Source organism: Pantherophis guttatus, chromosome 1 (assembly GCF_059756535.1).
Source record: "Pantherophis guttatus breed Tessera chromosome 1, ASM5975653v1, whole genome shotgun sequence".
Classification (NCBI taxonomy): domain Eukaryota; kingdom Metazoa; phylum Chordata; class Lepidosauria; order Squamata; family Colubridae; genus Pantherophis; species Pantherophis guttatus.
Genome location: NC_142063.1, coordinates 265,099,504 through 265,112,494, shown reverse-complemented (window position 1 = coordinate 265,112,494; position 12,991 = coordinate 265,099,504). Strand labels below are relative to the sequence as shown.

The following is a 12,991-nucleotide window of genomic DNA, read 5'->3' as shown; positions in this document are numbered from 1 at the left end:
GAGCCCCAGCTCCCTCCCCCCAGCAGATATTTTGTGCCCTTTAAAGACTGGGCCAGCCAATCTACAAGACAAAAGACATCCAGCTCCAGGGTGATGAGATTAAGACATGACTCTCTGGGACATAATAGGATTAACATCATCTAGCAGCAGAGCTCACCACATGGCACAACATACTCCTTCATTGCATCAGCCCAAACGTCAAGTAATCTTAGCTCAGAGAAACATGACCTCTACAGGGCCCTATGGGAGTCTGACAACAGCCAATAGAATACATGTTCTTGCACGGGAACAGGAAGCTCAAGTTCAAAGCCCAAGAGAAGGTATAAAAGCCACCCACTCAACTCCATCTGGTCAGCTGCTCAGAACCACCCATGTGCTTCTGCTTCACCATTAAACTATCTTTCCAATCAGCCTCCATGTTTCCAGTGTTTTTTTTTCCCAGCTTGGAACTGAACCAGATGGATATTTCTTCCAACAAAACACTTTATTTAATGGTAGCACTCACTAGGAGAAATGGCACCACAGACTATTATCAATCTAGGATCACTATAGATTGGTTGCAAAAAATACTAATAACTAGTAGATGGTAGAAAATTATAGATTTTATATATTTTTCTTACCATCTTCTGGTTTTTGAATTTTTGCAATTCTACCACATTTCCATGCTAATTGCACCACTGAGATTTGATGTCCTCTCCTGTATTTGCATTAATGGCGCCCATCTGAATATTCCATCTTTTATGCACTTTCACTGCAGACAGCATTTCCATTAATGGACTGTATTAAATTGTCCACTAATTTTGGCCATAAAAAAACCCCTGACATAAGTATAAAAGCAAACCAACCTCTGATTTTGATAGTTCCTACATGCTCTTGCAGTAAAACATTCCCTTAATTTGTCTTTGTTTCCATTAAATCCTTTCACATTGTTTTATGACTAATAAAAGAGTAAAGTATACGACGGCACAATTTTTAACAACTTTACATATGTTTAAGGCATGCATAATTCAAATAGCATATTTTAAAGCATTTATCTAAATGCAAAAATATACATATGCTCTATATAAAAGCAGCTCAGGACAATGAAATGTTAAATCCTTTTAATTCTCCCTTCTTTTAATGAGGAAAATGCAGAGAAATGTGTTCTTATTTTCCTTTTGTGAATGACAACATTTGGTTCTAACCTGAAACGTATAGCTATGCATAGTTTTTCATGGGAGGTGGTCATATATTTCCTTAGGTCAACATACAGTATATTTACCTCACCTTATTCAATAGGTACTTTAGTTATAAGCTCCTACACAATGGAGAGGAAGATTGAAAGTAAAGCATTTACTTGGACAGCTATGTAATGCATTCCTATACTGTGTTTGCAATCAGAGCTTTCCCCTAAAATTTGGTTAAATGAAAGCTAATAAAAATGAACTAACTTCAACTTTATGAAGAGCATCCAGTGGAATGGAATATTCAGTAGAACACAGTAAAGCCGAAGTGATAAAATTGCTCTTAAATTCTTGGTATGATTTTACTGATAGCCCTTTTATATGCATTGTGTATTAATTTAAGTTTATTGCACATTCACTGTGTGCTTTGCATTTTTGTAGTTTTATATGTGGAATTTAATATTTATAATTATTAATATTGTAAATTCTCTGTCTCTGTTCTCTGTGTGGTAGCGTACACACCCACAAGATACTGCAGAGCCTAAACATGCCTCTGTTTCAGTAATTTTCTTGCAAGGCATTTGTTCTTAAACCCCACCTCATCCTTACCATTCTCTTAAAAAGCTATTTTAGTTTCTCTCTCCCTAGCCCACTTTTTAAAAGCATCATATCCAAAATTCGGCAAAATTCACTATTGCTATTTCAGGAGAATTAATATCAACTGACTAATTTAAATGTGATATTTAGTATATTTATGCATATGTTGTCAACATTCAATGAACTATGTGTTTCAAGCTTAAGGCTCTCACCACAAGCTAAATATCTTAACCTTAGATCTGTTGTGCTCTTTCTCTGTCAGTAGATACATTCCTTATTTTAGATAATATATTCCCTGAAATTATTCATTTCTAATATAATCATGATTCTTTGTTCTGTTTTGGTTCTCTAAGCAGATGAGCATGATGGCTCATGTGGTTAGGGCACTGGGCTGACAATTGGCAGGCTCCCGTTTGGGACCTGGTAGCTGCCGTGTGGTGGTGGGGAGCTCCCGTCACTCACTCCAGCACCTGCTGACCCAGCAGTTGGAAAGCAGGTGAATGCGAATAAATAGACGGGTTATCACTTTGGTGGGTACCTTAATGGGGACATGAAGGAGCCCCCAACTAGGCATTCCCTGGGCAATGGTGATGTCACTGGTTGATCCTTTTAACACGAAAGTGCTTCGGTGCTTCCGACATGGAAGTATAGTATAGTATTCCTAAACAGATTTTGCCGAAATCTAATTATTTTCTGAATAATTAGTTTACTTAGTTAATTAGTTAATAATTAGTTTCTGAATAAGCTTAATTGCAGTTTCTGAATTCTAATTATGTAGCTGTCTTCATTTTCATAATAAAGTTAGTAAGTATGTCAAAAAACTAAGGGAAATACTCTACATTTCAATATACCTTTGATAAACAAACATGAACAGACAAATAGACAATAATCAATAACTAACTAACATTGTTGAATGTATGCTGGAGTTTAAGAACAATTGGAGATCACAAAGTGTTCCACCATTTTCTGTGATATTATTCACAAATGTATCTACTATATATATATCCAAATCTTAAAAAAAAAAAAAAGGAACAGATTTGTGAAGATGATGATGTTCCTATGTTCTGAACCTTTAACTAGACATGGGTCTTTATCATTGGAATGACCTAGGAAGATGCAAGTAAAATTTGTTTAGGTATATTGGCTTTGAAGAGCAGAGGAAGAAATTAATGGAGCATGATACCATTAAGATATATTAGATCTATAAAGCTGTCTTCTATGAGCCACTAATTACTGATACAAAGAATGAATTAACATTCTAACCCACTATTTAAAATCAATCATTTATCGAGGTTGCAAAGAAATGTCCCAAATGTGTTTTTATTTTTCTAATAGATCAGCCAATATAATATGGTAAGATATTGTTTGTTGATGAGTACGAACAAATCAAAGATCCAAACTGCTAGAAAGTCAGTGCTTGCATTAATTTATCACCAGAGCAATCCAGATGCTGTCCATTTTTAAAAATCTGCTTTACATCAGGGGTTCCCAAAGCCTTCAGCTCATCAACCCTTTCATGAGTTTCAAATTGTTCATTTAGTATTGAAAATGATTTATTAAATATTACGTTAACTAATAGTGTTACTACTACTATTACTAGCATCAACCCCAGTATGGATAATACTGATCACTTTGAGGAAGCCTGCTTTATATCAAACCAATTCAAATGATGGATTTCAAAGTAGTCACTCTATGAACAATATGTGAATCTTTTTAGTATTTCATCTAATTTTAAAGCTTTTAGATACTGCTTCCTACATTTTGAAAACTATTTTTCTTTTCTTTACAAGTTAAACAGCAAAGAAAGGTTTTTAACTCCCATTAACCTTTGGAAGGACTTTCAAAAGCCATAGGTAATTGATTTCAGGCAGTGGTAATTCTGATAGGTAATTGTAGATCCTGGACTAATGGCTTATTGGTGGTTATGTTTCAGAATGACCCTACATTATAATTCAAGTTGTGGAAGAATCAAAGTGCCTTTATCTCCTATTCTTTGTTGTTTCTTTGTTTTACAATTGCTTCTACATTCTGCATGTGTTTGGAGGGAAGGAATCTCTTTGCCAGTTGTAATTAAACAAAGAAATTCTCTAAATATGTACAGTTTTGCATTAAAGCTCACTAAAACGCTAGCACTATGGTTCCCATAGGGATAACTCGAAGTTTACTTATACTGTGTTAATGCTAATGACTTGTGTTTCTCATGAAGACAATTACAGTTTAAAGTGAAAATAATAAAATGAGCATCTATAACCCTACACGTGCTTAGACAACCATATCATGTATAATATGATATATACAGATATTCCTTGGCTAACAACAGTAACTGAGACTGCAGTTTCCATTGCTAAGGAATGTGGTAGTAAAGCATGACATCACACAACTGCATTGTTTAGTGATGGCAATCTTGGCACTCCTTGTTGCCATTGTTAAACAAGGATTGTGGTTGGACAGGTGGCATGAGTACAGTGGGGCTGCTGCCAGATGGGGTAGAGGGAGAGCAATTTATTGGACTAATTTGTGACCTGCCCTGTCATCTTCCCCATGGATTTTGCTTGTGGGAAGCCAACAGGGAAGGACTACATGATCACAGGATGCTACAATTGTCGTAAGTGCAAGCTGGTTGCCAGGGACCCAGATCACAATCACATGAATGCAGGGATGCTGAGATGGCCTGAATTTTATGGACCGGTCGTAAGTACCACTTGTTCAGCGCTTTTGCAACTCCAAATGGCAGCTGAATGAGTGGTTGTTAATCCTGTACGATTTAAATAAGAAACAACCAAACCAAACCAAAATACTTTTATATGACTTCCCTCTACCAACCACAGTAATATTTAAGAAAAATAAGAATTAAGCAGCAGTTAAAACTGCACACAAGAATCCATATATTGAGAATCACAATAAAAATGCAATTTATGCAGATTTTGAAACCCATCTACCATGTACCATTACTAACAAGAATGATAGCAAAATAGCCCTACTGCCATTCTGACTCCCATCAGTACATTTGCTTTGTAAGTAAACCTCTAAATCCTTTTAAAATGATGTGTGGAACTAGAGTAGCAAGAATCAGAATTCCATAATTGGGGATCCAGTTCCTGAAATGCTGGTTGGAGTAACTCGTGAAAAGAAAATGGGGGGGAAAACCCTGTTCTATTGATTATATTGGATACAAAAGCTCAGATCAAGTTAGGAACTGGGATTGGTGGTGAGAAATAACTATGACAATTCGCCATGGCCAACTTGCCATAGGACAACTCCCTGTGGGCAAGGAGTTCCACTAATATCAAATAGTGGATTAGAATCATTAAAGAAAGGATGCAAAAGGCGAGACAGTGTGAAATGTGAATGGCAAAAATTAAAATATTTTTTTAATATAATTAAATAGAATTGTTAAATTGTCCTACAGCAAGTTGTCCGTGGCGAATTGTCCTGCAGCAAATTGGCCGTGATGAATTGGCTGCTGCAAGTTGTCCCATTCCGACTTACACATCAGAATGAGAAACTTCCTCGATAGAAAATCAATAAAAAGCCCTGCAATGAGAAGAAAGGGGGGGAAAAGAGAGAGGCCCTGTGCAACGCATTTTGCAAAGTTCTGAATTCAGAAATCCCTAATCCATTTTCACACGGCAGTAAAGAAGATCCATTTATTGCTACTGCTTTTTCTTCCAGATCCGATAAGGGGGACAAGTTCAGGGATTAGAACAACCAATTACACATTAAAAATGCTACCATCCTCAGAGCAACCCCACCCCCATTGGATTATGTAGCTTCAAAGGTGTCAGCGATGCGAACCGGTAGTAAAGGTAAGTAGAACCCATCCCTGGTTTAGATGCCCTTTTACTTAGAGCTCACGTTTCTGTGATGAATGGCACATGCTTAAAACCAAAATTAATGTCATCCATTGCACTCAAGTTTCAAAGCAATTGAATAAACTGCCTAATCTCAATTTAAATCAAAACTATGACGTTGCTTAAATATCTTTGAAAACATCATATTGTGCATTAGCTGTTTTCCTAATGGTCAGTGCATCAACTGTACAAAATAGAAATATCTATTTTAAAAAAGAAAAACGTGGAAATTCAATCTACAGTATGTTGCAGAACATGAATTTGGCATTCTACAATATCATAATAAATAAATTTGAAAGAGATGCTCTAAAGAGAAGCTATTTGGCTTGCGTTCTTACAAACAATATCAAAACATTCTCTAAAAAACAAATACTTTTGGAATTTTAACAAACACACCTGAGAATTGCAAAAGACATCAAGGACATCGTTATCTCATAAAGATCCCAACAGATAATTCTGGGAAGATTCAGAACCACCCATCTGGTAAGCAAATATGAGATCCATGTTGGAGTGCCACCATGTGGAAACAAAAGTTTGCAAGATGTGCTTGGAATATTTCAATTAGCTGTGAGGATAGTTTTTGCCGAGTGAAGAAAGGAGCACCACATGTATCAGTACTGATCTGAAGATAACAAATATTCCTGCTGGAAATTTAGGAAAGCTTTACACATATACACTAAAAGCAGAATGATAATGAAAGTTGCAACAGCATTTGGTAGACTCTGCATACGTACAGTAGTAATTTGGTGCAGATTCACTTTCATGTACTTCTACATACTGAATCCACAAAATATAGGCAGATCATATAACTACATCCTATACTATTGCTATTATCTTCCTGAATTACACCTCATGAATCCAATTCAGAGAGAAATCTGTCCTCCAGTCATGAGGAAGAAGTTCTTTATGAAATTGGACACCCATTAGAATCTCTTTGGGGGGGGGGGGAAAGCATTTTCTTTGTAGCATTTGCTAATGCAAGTAAATGACAAAGAAAAAAGTACTAAATGTTTTAATACCAAACAATTACATCCCCAAGGGCATCAAACCAAGTTGCAATTTTGAGGCTGAGGGAGGGAAACACCATTCTCTCTCCTCCATTACACAGACAATGGAGTAAATACTTCCAGACAGGGGAAAGAAAGCAATCTTTTGGATAACGAAGGCTTCCTTTCCTTATGCCTTTGTGGATACCAATCTGCAGAAGATGATGGAAATTTCCATTGCTCAGACAATACAAAACTGTCTATTACTAAATGGAATATTGAAAGAACAAAGAAAAAATAAAGAGAAGAAAATGATTAAAAATCAGCCAACAAGAAAATGTGTATCGGTCATGTCTCTGGGCTCAAAGTATTTCATTACAGTGGAATTAGAACCTCTATCATTTAATGAAGAGGAACACTGTGGCTCAGTGGCTAAGACGCTGAGCTTGTCTATCGAAAGGTCAGCGGTTCAAATCCCTAGTGCCGCATAACAGGGCGAGCTCCCGTTACTTGTCCCAGCTTCTGCCAACCTAGCAGTTCAAAAGCACATAAAAATGCAAGTAGAAAAATAGAGACCACATTTGGTGGGAAGGTAACAGCGTTCCTTGCGCCTTTGGCATTTATACATGCCAGCCACATGACCACAGAGACGTCTTTGGACAGCGCTGGCTCTTCGGCTTTGAAATGGAGATGAGCACCACCCCCTAGTGTCGGGAACGACTAGCACATATGTGTGAGGGGAACTTTTACCTTTACCTTTATCATATAATGATGTGGAATATGATATGCTGGTTTGAACATCTGATTTTCCTCTTTTAAGCATTTATTTTTTAGTTAATTCACTACTGTATACTTCTATAAGTTGCTCCTTTAAACTCCTTTCTTCTATTTCTTCCTTGAGTAACTCAATAAAAACAAATATGGCTGACTAATTACAGGAGAGACTCTCAAAGGGAAGGAAGCTTTCTTTCCCATCTGCTGAAGGCGTGCCAAACATTCCTAGCAATGGATTAGATAAAGAGAGCAAGCTGACCGTTTTCCTGGCAGGCCGAGAAAGGAGAACAAAGAGCAAGATATGATCAGAAGAAGAAAGCAGACCCCAGAGTTTTATGAAAGCTTGTAATGATTCAGCCATTCTATCTATCAGAGACCACTTAAAATGAAAAAAAACTTTAATATGAAAGCAAAATAATATGCCTATCCAATTTGCCCCTTGCCTTTGTGCTCTCATTAATCTTAATTGGTTAATATAGCTGGCTGGGATTTAAAGAGACAACTTGATCCATCTTTAAAATGTATTAATTACATCATGTTCTGTCTCCAATATACTTGTCCTGCAATTTACTCGTCCTTAATGATCTCATTGAAATCAATGTCATTTGACTGAAATGAATTCGTAATTTCTCATTCTGTATTATATGAGAAGTACTGGAAGGGAAATGTTATGATCTCAGAGAATAAAGACAAACAAAAGAAGATTGTGGCAGACAGGTGTCCTACTTGTCCTGATCCCCCCCCCAAAAAATGTAAAAGTATTTTACATAGAAATACTCTCAAAATGAAAGCCATCCTTTTTTCTTTTGTTATCATTTATATTCGTCAGGTTTTCTGTTTTCTATTGTAAACTGTGAATGAACCTTTGCAACAAAAACTACATCTCAGATTCAACTTTTAAAAAGCATCTCCCAATTTCCTTCTCAGGTTCCTATCGTTCTTTCAAGAAATACATACAAGGAATATAAAAGATGCTTAAAAAGATGCTGAGCTATGAAGGCCTAAGTGATTTATATCTCTACTGATATAAGTCATCCAGATTTTGATTTAGCAAGCATGAATTGTATTCTGAATACCTTTTCTGTTACTTTTTCTGATACAACTAAGTTCTAGGCAATTCAAGAAGCCAACATTTGATGAATTTGAAAGAACAAGCAAATAATTTTATAAAATTTTGCCAGTGCACTTTTAAAAACCCAATTCTAGAAATAAAAAAATCAACCCCCTCGGAGATTCCTGCCATTCTCCAGACACAGTGAAATGCATTTCCTACTGTATTTTCTTGCAATGCAGTTTAATGGAACAGCACATAATTGCCATTGATTGGAGTAAAAGCAACCAACAACTTCTCAGTTGTTTCATAGTTTCATTGCTCCATTTTTCTTTAAACTTTTATCCTATATATTTCTGGCCTCTAAAAATGACACATTCCATTCTTTATGTCAAACTTATCAAAATTAAACTATTTCCAGCTGCCAAAATAGCTATAAGGGAAAAATGTTATTATAATATATTATATAGTGCTGTTAGCAAACTGAGGATTTTTCCCTCATCCATTACAATTTAATATATACCCCCACCCCCCAAAAATTCCCTGGATAGTACAGTAGATGTGGCAATTATAATAGCAAATGCTTTCCTAACACACTGTATAATTAAAACCAATTGTCAGAATCAACTGAAAGAAGGCAAGTATGCAAAGCAGGAAATAGTCTTGACCTATTAGACTAAAAACAAATTATCTTCATAATCCAATTATACTGATGTACTGTATAGCCTATTCTCCCTTGTGTTGATTCTGCTCTTGTATTTGTGATTTATCTTGAACTACATTTTCACACATAAAAATGCAACTTGTGTTGTAATTTTTCCCGTTATCTTTTTTAAATTTGTTCGAAGTACACAAACTAAAAATGAGCAGGCAAAATCCCAAGGGGGGAAAAAGACTATATGTACACTGAGTTTTGTTCAGCCCAAAGGTTGGTAACCTGTGCCCTGAGCAGCCCATTTGCACCCCCAGGACCCCAACATCACACAGCTGCAATTCATCAATGAAATAGAAGTTTCTTAGCATTAAGATACTGGCCACATTGTGTGTGTGTGTGTGTGTGTGTGTGTGTGTGTGTCTGTCTATCTATCTATCTATCTATCTATCTATCTATCTATCTATCTATCTATCTATCTATCATCTATCTATCTATCTATCTATCTATCTATCTATCTATCTATCTATCATCTATCTATCTATCTATCTTCTATCTACAGTATCTCAAAGGTTTCAATTTTGCTTCTGGAGTGTCTCATAAATTATCTCAGAATAAATGTGAAAAAGGGTGACATGAAGATGGAGGTTGAAATCATAAGCCATGTGCGCTATTGCTTATTTTACTGTATTGTGACAGTGAGAAAGGGCACCTCTCTTGCTTGCCAATCTTTTCTACTCAAAATGACATGATGCAACTGAAAACGTTGATTCTAAAATACCAGAACTTCTACTTAACCGTTGGTGACCATACCTAACATCACATGCAATCTGTGCCTTCATTGAAAGACCCTGGTTCAACAAATAAACCATTAGAAAGCAACAAGTAGTGAAGAATTCATTCTTCAAAAACAGAACAACCTACATCTATAGCTTCACAAAAGGGAGAAAGAAAAAAAATCCTTGCTTAATTTATATCCAGCCTTGAAAATTTTTCTTGGGTTACCTATAGATTCTATAACACTGCTGGAATGGATGGTGCCTAAAGAGATCCAGAAAGCTGAGACCAGCATATGAATAAAAAGAATCAAACTCTGCAAACAGGGAACTTATCAGCAATCCTAAACCATTCATTTAGTGGGGGGGGGGGGACCTCTTAATATTTATAGACTTTTTTTCTGGAATGCCTAAGACCTTGTTGTGACTTAAATATTCAGTCATCAATTTTCAGCTAAGGGTCAGAAAATATTTTAGGGAGTGTGAGTCAACAAGACCAATAACCTTCAGCATTCCAAAACGTATGTGACTGTTAAAATAATGTACATTATTAATGGAAACATTTTCTATTCAAAACAATATTAATTAGAAATTAACATTTATAAACACAGGGCTGGTTTATCATTTTGTAAAGAAACAAACCAATTAAAAAACCTTGAAGCGTCAAACACTGGCTGAATAAGATTATGTTTATCTCAACTTTGTATAGAGGCAAAGAATGCAGCTCTGTATTGTCTCTAAATCATTGTTGTCCTTGGAGAAGTCAAAGTGGAATTCCTCTGCATTGTGTCGCACAGAGCACTCTTACTAAAGCAGATTAACTAATATGTGGGAAAGTACAAAGCAGCAATAACTTTTGGGTGGGTCTGAATCTCTCACAAGCACAAGAGAATCCAATCATTCCCCACCCATGCATAACTCACTAGTGACCTCACCAACTTCCTAAACAAATTTAACAAGCCTTCCTGCCTGCTTGCCATATAATCAGGTCATCATGTCACAAGCCCACCTGTGAACGTACAATAGTCAGAGTTATTGCAAAATGACCTAAAAACTATGGCAACATTTGGAAAAAGCTGTGTGCAGTTTTCACCCCTTAAATAGACTTATGTGTCGCATAGGAATTTTCAGTGCAAAACAATATTTTATAAAACTGAGTTTCAAAATTTAAGAAAGGATTTTGTTTGTTTCTGACAGAAATGTTCAAAATCAATACATGAAAATGCTTCCCCTTCTCCCAACAATCTCATCTAGAAAAGGAAATCTGAACACTAGACTTGTGTATGAATTTGAAAGGAGATCAGAGTTGGCCAATTACTGACCAGAGTTTAGACTGACCCCAATCCTGGAGGTCAAAAGGTAGGACTGAACCTGTACACTATTGATGTTAACTTTTGATTGGTCTGTTTTCACCCTGCCTGCTGTTTCTATATGTGTTGCTTTTTGTTTTTGTTTTTCTGCTTTCCTTTTTAAATTTTCTTTTAAAGTATTTAGATCTCAGATTATTAATTTGAGATGGGCAGCCATATATAATGAAATAACAAACAGGCAAACACATACATATATACGTAGTCCTTTACTTACATGAGTTTGCTTAGTGACCAAAGTTAAAATGTCACTGGAAAAAATGACTTATGACTGCTTTTTCAGACTTACGACCACTGCAGCATCCCCATGGTTATGTGATCAAAATTCAGAGGCTCATATTTATGATGGTTGCAGTGCCCTGGAGTCATGTGATCACTTTTTGCGACCTTCTGACAAGCACAGCCAATGGGGAAACCCAGATTCACTTAACAACCGTGTTACTAACTTAACATCTGCAGTGATTCACTTAACAACTGTGGCAAGAAAGGTCATAAAATAGGCAAGAACACACCTGCCTCGCTTAGCAACAAAGATTTTGGGCTCAGTTGTGGTCGTAAGTCTAGGACAATCTGTATAATATTAGCTTTAGAATTTCAGTGAGTCAAATACAATTTATATTTAGCCTTATTCATAATATACCATAAGACATTAGTGCTCTCGTGCCTTCGTGCTCTCAGGAGAGCACGAAAGGTTGAAGTCACATTCTGGACATTCTGACATTTTATCGTGCTTGTGGTGGTGACAGGAATGTTTCCTGGCTATATACATAGAAAGCAAACTGCAAGGCCAGAGAATCCTCATGACAGAATTTCCTGACTTCTCAAAGCACATCCAGTTGGGATTCACTTCCTTCCTTGTGCCCTTTCACTGGTAATGCAGAACAATAAGTCAGAAGCTCTCTACTATTTCCAAATGTCTTGCTCATGTAAGAAAATCAGACTGTGCTCTGGACTGGTCAGGTAACACTACAAGAACACATTCTTCTTATGATTGCTTAGTGTTTAGGTTCTGTAGAAACGACAGTTGTTATTATTATCAGTAATTTAATATCTAATCTGGATGAAACCATGGTTTCTTATGATGTCACTTCACTCTTCACCTCCATTCCCACAACTGAAGCTATCATGGTAGTGAGGAAACAACTGCTTATAAGAAAGCACATTAAGTGACAGATCTAACCTCAGCTTAGACCACATATGTACCATGTTGGACCTCTGTCTGACCACTTTCTGTTTTAAATACAATGAAGGTTTCCACAAACAAAAACATGGCTATGCCATAGGTTCAATTGTGTCCCCCATTGTGGCCAACCTCTACAAGGAAGAAGTAGAAACCAAAGCCCTAAACTCCTTCACAGGTATTTCATCTACTCATTGGTAAGGGTATCTGGACGATATTTAGGTCAAGATTAAAACAGCAAGTGGAAGCCTTCACCAAATTCATCAATACAGTGGACAGGGCAAAATTCATTTAACAACTGTATTGCTTAGCCACAGAAATTTTGGGCTCAAAATTTCTGCCTTATAATCTTTGAACTCTCATAGTTTGAGAAGCATCTCTGGGATACTGCTGTATGAAGAAACATTAAATCTATTCCTCTCCTATTTGGGTTTGTACCAGTGGTGAAATCCAAATTTTTTTACTACCAGTCCTGTGGATGTGGCTTGGTGGGCGTGGTGTGGCTAGGTGGGCATGGCAGGAGAAGGTTACTGCAAAATCTCCATTCCCACCCCACTCCAGGGGAAGGATACCGCAAAATTTCCATTCCTACTC

The 12,991-nt window shown here is 36.6% G+C and overlaps 1 protein-coding gene across 2 annotated transcripts in view; it reads right to left on the bottom strand.

Annotated features, from left to right (window-relative positions):
• Positions 1-12,991, bottom strand: part of MTHFD1L (methylenetetrahydrofolate dehydrogenase (NADP+ dependent) 1 like) — a 122,060-nt gene that overhangs the window by 9,578 nt on the left and 99,491 nt on the right. The window lies entirely within an intron of this gene.